At 39.4% G+C, this 6,578-nt stretch overlaps 1 pseudogene; it reads right to left on the reverse strand.

Annotated features, from left to right (window-relative positions):
• Positions 1–4,546: 4,546 nt before the first annotated feature.
• On the reverse strand, positions 4,547–5,033 carry LOC106027898 (large ribosomal subunit protein eL21-like; annotated as a pseudogene).
• Between the last annotated feature and the right edge of the window lie 1,545 nt (positions 5,034–6,578).

Raw genomic sequence — 6,578 nt, forward strand, 5'->3', positions numbered from 1 at the left:
GGTGTCAGGTCTGGTATCCCGAGGAAGAACGTTACCTAGAATACTAAGCTGGGACATGGGTTTTGTGTGTGTTCTCCTGGATGGGCAAAATTCCGATGTCTCATCTCATCCAGAGCTGGGGTATGTGTCTCTCATCTAAGATGACTTCCCTGTCTTCAGCACTAAAGAAATGCTCACTTTCTGTTGGCTCACCTTAGAAGTTCTTAGTTGAGGAAGGTTGAGGCCATTTAGTGATGCCAATTTTTTTTATCTTACATCCCTCTACTAGATTTGATAAAAAAGACCCACTTTAGAGCATTTTCTAAATATAAGCTGTAAGTAGTGTGATTCACTGGATGGCGCTCCAACATTGTTTTCTTCAAAAACCACAGCAGTCAAAGTAAGTCAATACAGCATATATGTAAACAGGAATGTAAGTTATTGCACTAAAAGTAAAATGTCTCATCTGAGAAATACGCTCTTGCCATGTTTTGAATTTAAATTTACAACAAAAGACGAGAGAAGAAATGACAAAATGCAAACAAAGGCAAAAATTTTGATTACCTATGTAATTCATCAGTCAAGGCAAAGAGTAAGCAAATTCTTCAATCCTATTAGTTATTTCTTATCTAGGTGGGACCTCCAGAATTGATACAGTAATGATATACGAGCCCCCAAATATGATATAAGAGAAATATAACTACCAACTGTCAGTTATAACAGTTAGTTATAGGTTTCTGATACACCAAGTTCATGTTGTCTAAAACAGTGAACAGTCTAGGAACAATGGAGGTTAAAAGTAGGAAGATAGAATGGAGAAGGGAGAAAATGGTGGAATGCTGATTATCGACAACTCAGTTTCTCCAGGAGAAGGTGCTAAGAATCTGGAAAGCAGCCTGAAGAGGAACCAAAGGGAATATAGGGTACTTGGAAACTCAAGAGAGCTGACAGAGGAAAAGAAAGTAGAATTCATTTCAAGAGAATACAGTTCATCACTGCAGACTGGAGGCCATGAGGGTATGATTAGGGCAGCTGTGTGGTTGACCTGGTGGGCAGGGAGGCAGTAAAAGCAACTTTCTTTCTCACTGGGACACAGACCTGACCTGGATGGGTGAGTCTTGTGCAATTGGAGGCAGCACTGAGAGCATAAGACATTGTTTCCTGAGTGGCACCTCCCAGAGTCAGCAATTGGTGGGTGAATTTGAGTGACACCCAGCACACAACGCAGAGGAGCAGCAGTGCGTCAGTGGGATCACTGTTTTATTTCCTAGGGGTCATCTTGAACTTCAGCAGCACAATAGTGCCATGGTTACTTCACTGTGAACGTCCCAGGGTGGAATGAGGGAAGGCTCATCCCGTCACAGTAGACAGTCTGTAGCTGAGCAGCAGACTGGGGAGAATTCTGCTGAGAAGTAGGAGCTGAGACCACCAGACTCCAGTCCAGTCACCAAAAGCCAGTCTTAGCAAAGCTACAGAGGCCTGGAAACAGACCCCTGCTCTGGAACTGGCAGTGCAGGCAGGCAAATGGCCTTGGCCAGCTGTGGGACAAGATCACTCCCCTCACCCTAGAACCAGCACTTCAGAGGAGTCGACAACTTGGCCAAGATCAACCCTGTAAACTTACTGCTGAGCTGGCGGGGTTACTCAGTACAGACTCTAGTTCTGACTGGAGACATAGAACAGGGGCAGTGGAGGGTTGTTTTCCAGGGGTGTGGATTGTTAGGTTTTGGCTTTACTGTTTGGCTTGTCTTTTCTATCTTGTCTCTGTTTCTGCAGTGGTCTTTCTTGATTTTCTGATATTTTCATATGAATGAAAATTTACAAAACTGAATTTGAGAAAGTGAAGATAGAGTATCAAACTGAGAAGACTGGATCATGGTTAGCAATCTTTCATATTCACCTTGATATTTTTTTCCTTTTTCAGTTGTTTTTCTCCTGTCCTCTTCTCTAGCTTTCCAAAATTTGGGTGCTCATCCTTTGTCCTGAAGCTCCTACTGTATTTCTCTTTAGTTATCATTCTGTTTTGTCCTCTCTTAAATTTACCTTCCTCATGGGATAAAAGAACTCTACCAAGGGAAAACTCACTGAATACAAGTTTCTCATTTATGTTGAATGTTGTCACATAATTATAGATTTTATAGTTAGAGATACCAAATTAGAGATTGTCAATTTCTAGGCTATGCTTGATAATATATATATAATTTTTTTTTCTTTTTTATCGGTACCGACCGGGGATCGAACTCACGACCGCCTGCTTACAAGGCAGGTGCTTATGCTGCTGAGCTAAATCCTCAGCCCCTATGCTCGATAATATTGTTATTTGTTAATTGTACTACTCTAACATGTATGCCATACTTCTTGTAATCAGCTATTTACATTTGTATAGCAATACTGTAATAATCTGGGGTCAACCATTCTCATAGTCCTATACCAAAGGACTGGGTGCTGAGACAAACAGCCATTCCTCTTCCCAATAAAATGGAAAGTTAGGTTCTTGGGAGAAACATAGTCAATAGTCAGCTTCACCTAGAAGACACCTTGGAGGAATAGACCTTTCCTAGTGAAGCCTGGAGGCCAGTGACAGAGTTATCTAAAATAAGAAAAATACAAGAAATAACACAGAAAACAACACTTTTAAAAACTAGAAAATGACAAGATGCAGAAGCAAAATGCACTCTAGAACTCCACTCCACCCAGCACAAATCCAGGGCACAAGATAAAGGAAATCAGAGCCACTCACCTGAATTTTCTAGAATAAGTGCAGCAGAAATAAAAATCATATATCTGAGACTAGAGAGGAAATAACAAATAATTATGCAGGTAAAAAGGAAATGATGACCATAATTAAGGACTTGTGCAGCAAATCTAGAGTAGACACAGGAAAAAAAAATAGTTGTGCAGCTGGGCATGGTGGTGCACACTTGTTGTAATCCCAGCATTTGGGAGGCTGAGTCAGGTGGATTGCCAGGAGTTCAAAGCCAGCCTGGACTACAAAAAAGAGCATATGGAAATGAATGCCCAGCATAGAAAACTGGAATCCACAAAACAGATTCAAACATATCCAGGAAATTAAAAATTCCACTGAAAATTTGCAAAACAATTTGAGAATGTAAAGATAGAGTTTCAAACTGAGAAGACTGGGTCATGGTTAGCAATCATGAAAAATCTTTTAAAAACAATCTAATGGTTGCTAGATGATGCCAAGAACATAAAAGATAGATTGGAGTCAGTGGAAAAGCAGGAGGCAGCACAAACAGCATGAACAACTTGTTCACAGAAGTAGTAGTAGAAAGCTTCCCAATATGGAAAAAAGATTTGACATACAGATAAATGAGGCATGCAGATGCCATTAGTACCAAAATAAACCTACATTAAGGCATATAACAATCAAGACTCCATAAATTCGGCACAAGAACAGAAATTCTTTTTGGTGCTTTTACTTAACTGAAATGGACTTCCATTTATTTAATAAAGTGGCTTCCGTTTTATCTTGATATCTTTACCCATAGTGATTTATGGGACTTTTAAACTAATATAAATATTTGGGCATTCGGGTACATACCTTCATAATTCCTCAGCAATATCTTTCTTTTTTTTAAAAAAATTTTATTTTGAAAGTATACAACAGAACAAGTTAGAATAAAGCCAACTAAGATCGTACAGTGAAATTGGTACAGAACTTCACAGCAGGTTACCCGAATAACAGTAATAGGTATCACAGTATATTTTGTTATCTTTATAATAGTTGTACTTTCAATCACATATATCAAAATGAGATGAAAAATAGAGCACTATAGAACTTATCAAAACAGAATATTGAATAGAGCAGTACCATTAATAGAAAAGAGCAAAATAGTAAAAATATTTGCCTTCAAAGAGATGGTAGAAGGAAGTCCCCCGTATTTGCTATGGTCAACCTCCCAGGAGACGCTCAGATTTCTGGTTCCCATTTGCTAATGGGCGGGGGGGGGGGGATAGGGGAATGGGATATTTGACCCTAGGCCGTGTAGCAGTAGGTTCACTATTGCTTAGCAGGGAGGCAGGATGATCGTTTGGTTTCACAGCGTCCTAAGTTCCAACATGGTGCAGATCTCAGGAGCTGCTGCTGGTTCTCCCCCTGGAAGGGCCATAGTCTGCCAGACCACCACACTTACCAGGGAGGGGAGGTGCTTGCTTGGCTTCCCAGGGTCCTAAGTTCCAACATGGCTCAGATCTCAGGAGACACTGCGGGTTCTCCCCCTGGAAAGGCTGCAGTCTGCCACTGCTTACCAAGGAGGGGAGGTACTTGCTTGGCTTTCCAGGGTCCTAAGTTCCAACATGGCGTGGATCTCAGGAGACACTGCTGGTTCTCCCCTGGAAGGGCCGCTGTCTGCCAGACCACCATCGCTTACCAGGCCTCAGCAATAACTTTCAGCAAGACAAACACTGAAGAGTAAAGACTCAGCACAATTAACTAGGTAGAATGGAAATCTGCTCCAAATATTTATAATGTTTCTGAGGTAAAGACCACACCTGTTCAATTAAGAAAGCCATCCTTACAATACAATTAAGTAATGAATGGCAGAGGTTACGCCATGAATTCATAGAGAATAGGTTTCAGCAACTCAAGCTCCTTCCCATTGGTTCTCACAAAGTGTGCTTCTCTGGGTAGGGTAGACTGGTGCTTTAGTTGAACCCAGGAGCCTTTCTCTTTGGCTTCTTTCTTTTTCTGACCATTTTCCTTGGGACATTTCAGGAATCTGTTGTGACTTTTTGAGTGTTTAATATGCTCAATATGCACATTAATCTTCTTGGCAAGTATCTTGCCCTTAACTTGCTTGTTTACAACAATGCCAACAGCATGCTGGGTCACACTGTAGACTCTTTCATGATGTTTTGCCATGATAACATTTGTGTGGCATTCCTTTTTGTACAGTATCAATTCCCTTGAGGTCTACAATATTACCCATTTTGTATATTTGTATGTATGTGGCCAATGGAGCAACCCCATGTTTTCTGAAAGACATAGGGAATATATATTGGGATCCCCACCTCTTTACCTTTGTGTTCATCATTTTGGCAAATTACTGGAAGATGATGGTTCTGGCCAAAAGCAAGAACAAAATATTAAAAACTGTTAGAGAAAAGAAACACATCACCTGTGAAGGAAAGCTCATCAGAATCAGCAGTCTTCTCAATACAAACTCTTGAGACCTTGGAGTGAAGTATTTGAAGTTCTGAAAGTAAACAATTTCATATCCAGATAAATGTATCCTGCAAATTTATCTTTCTGAATTATGGAGAAATAAAATGCTTCAGTGACAAAGAACAAATGAAGAAATTCATGACTACCAAACAATCTCTAAAAAGTGTTCGGAAAGAAATTCTTGAAAGAGATAAAAGCCCACAATACCAAAAGTGCTCATAGAAAGAGGCCACCAGGCAGGGCAAGCAGTTAAACAGAGGGGCAAGATGGGGAACCATCAGCAGGAAAATAATATGGCAAGGACAAGCCTATACGTATCAGTTATGACCATCAATGTAAATAATCTCAATTCACCAGTCAAAAGAAACAGACTGGCAGAATGGATCTAAATTAATGTTTTTTCTCTTTTTTTGTACTGGGAATTGAACTCAGGACCGTGTGCTTTCCAGGCAGACGCTGTGTCACTGTGCTTTATACCCAACTTAATAGAATGGATCAAGAAGCAAAATCCAACAGTATGTTGCATTAAAGAAATGCATATGAAGAGTGAAGATTCTTCTTTAGAGCAGCAATAATGTAATTGAGACTAAGAAATTAATACAAGAAACCAATGAGTCAGAGACTTGGTTCTTTGAATGATTAAATAAAATTTACAATCCCTTAGCCAACCTTATCAAAAAAAGCAAAAGAAATTCATAGACTGAAGGATAAAGGATGGAAAACAATATTCCATGCAACAAGAACCTCCACCCAAAACGTGAGTAGCTATTCTATTTGCAGACAGTGTGAACTTCCAAGCTGACACTAATAAAAAGAAATAAAGAATGTCACTACATACTTGCTAAGGGAAAACTCCAAGAAGAAGAGATAACAATAAATATATGTGCACCAAATACAGGTACACCCAAATGTATAAAACAGATATAAATGGACTTGAGAAATGAAATAAACACTAATAGAATTATAATGGAGATCTTAATTCACCACTGTCACAAGTAGATGAATTAGACCAAGAAAAAAAAAATAAAATCAGCAAAGAAATAACTGAACCAAACCTGTGAACATACTCAGTAGATGCTGCAGAGTGCTCCACCCCACAACATCAGAATGCACATTCTCAGCAGCACATTGGATGTTTTGCAAAATAGACCACATACTAGCCCATAGAACCTGCTTAAGTAAATAAATGCAAAGGAATTGAAATTCTCCCATGCATATTATCTGACCATAGTGCAATGAAATTGGAAAACAACAGCAAGACAAACCACAAGAACTTACAACACCCTCCTCAGTAATGGGTCACAGATGAAATTAAAAAGGAATTAGATGTTTTTACAATTAAATGATAATGCCAACACAACATACCAGAACTTGTGAAACACAATGTAAGCAGTCCTACAAGGGAAATTTATAG

Source organism: Cavia porcellus, unplaced genomic scaffold (assembly GCF_034190915.1).
Source record: "Cavia porcellus strain 051 isolate PalLab524CR breed Dunkin Hartley unplaced genomic scaffold, mCavPor4.1 scaffold_1, whole genome shotgun sequence".
NCBI lineage: Eukaryota > Metazoa > Chordata > Mammalia > Rodentia > Caviidae > Cavia > Cavia porcellus.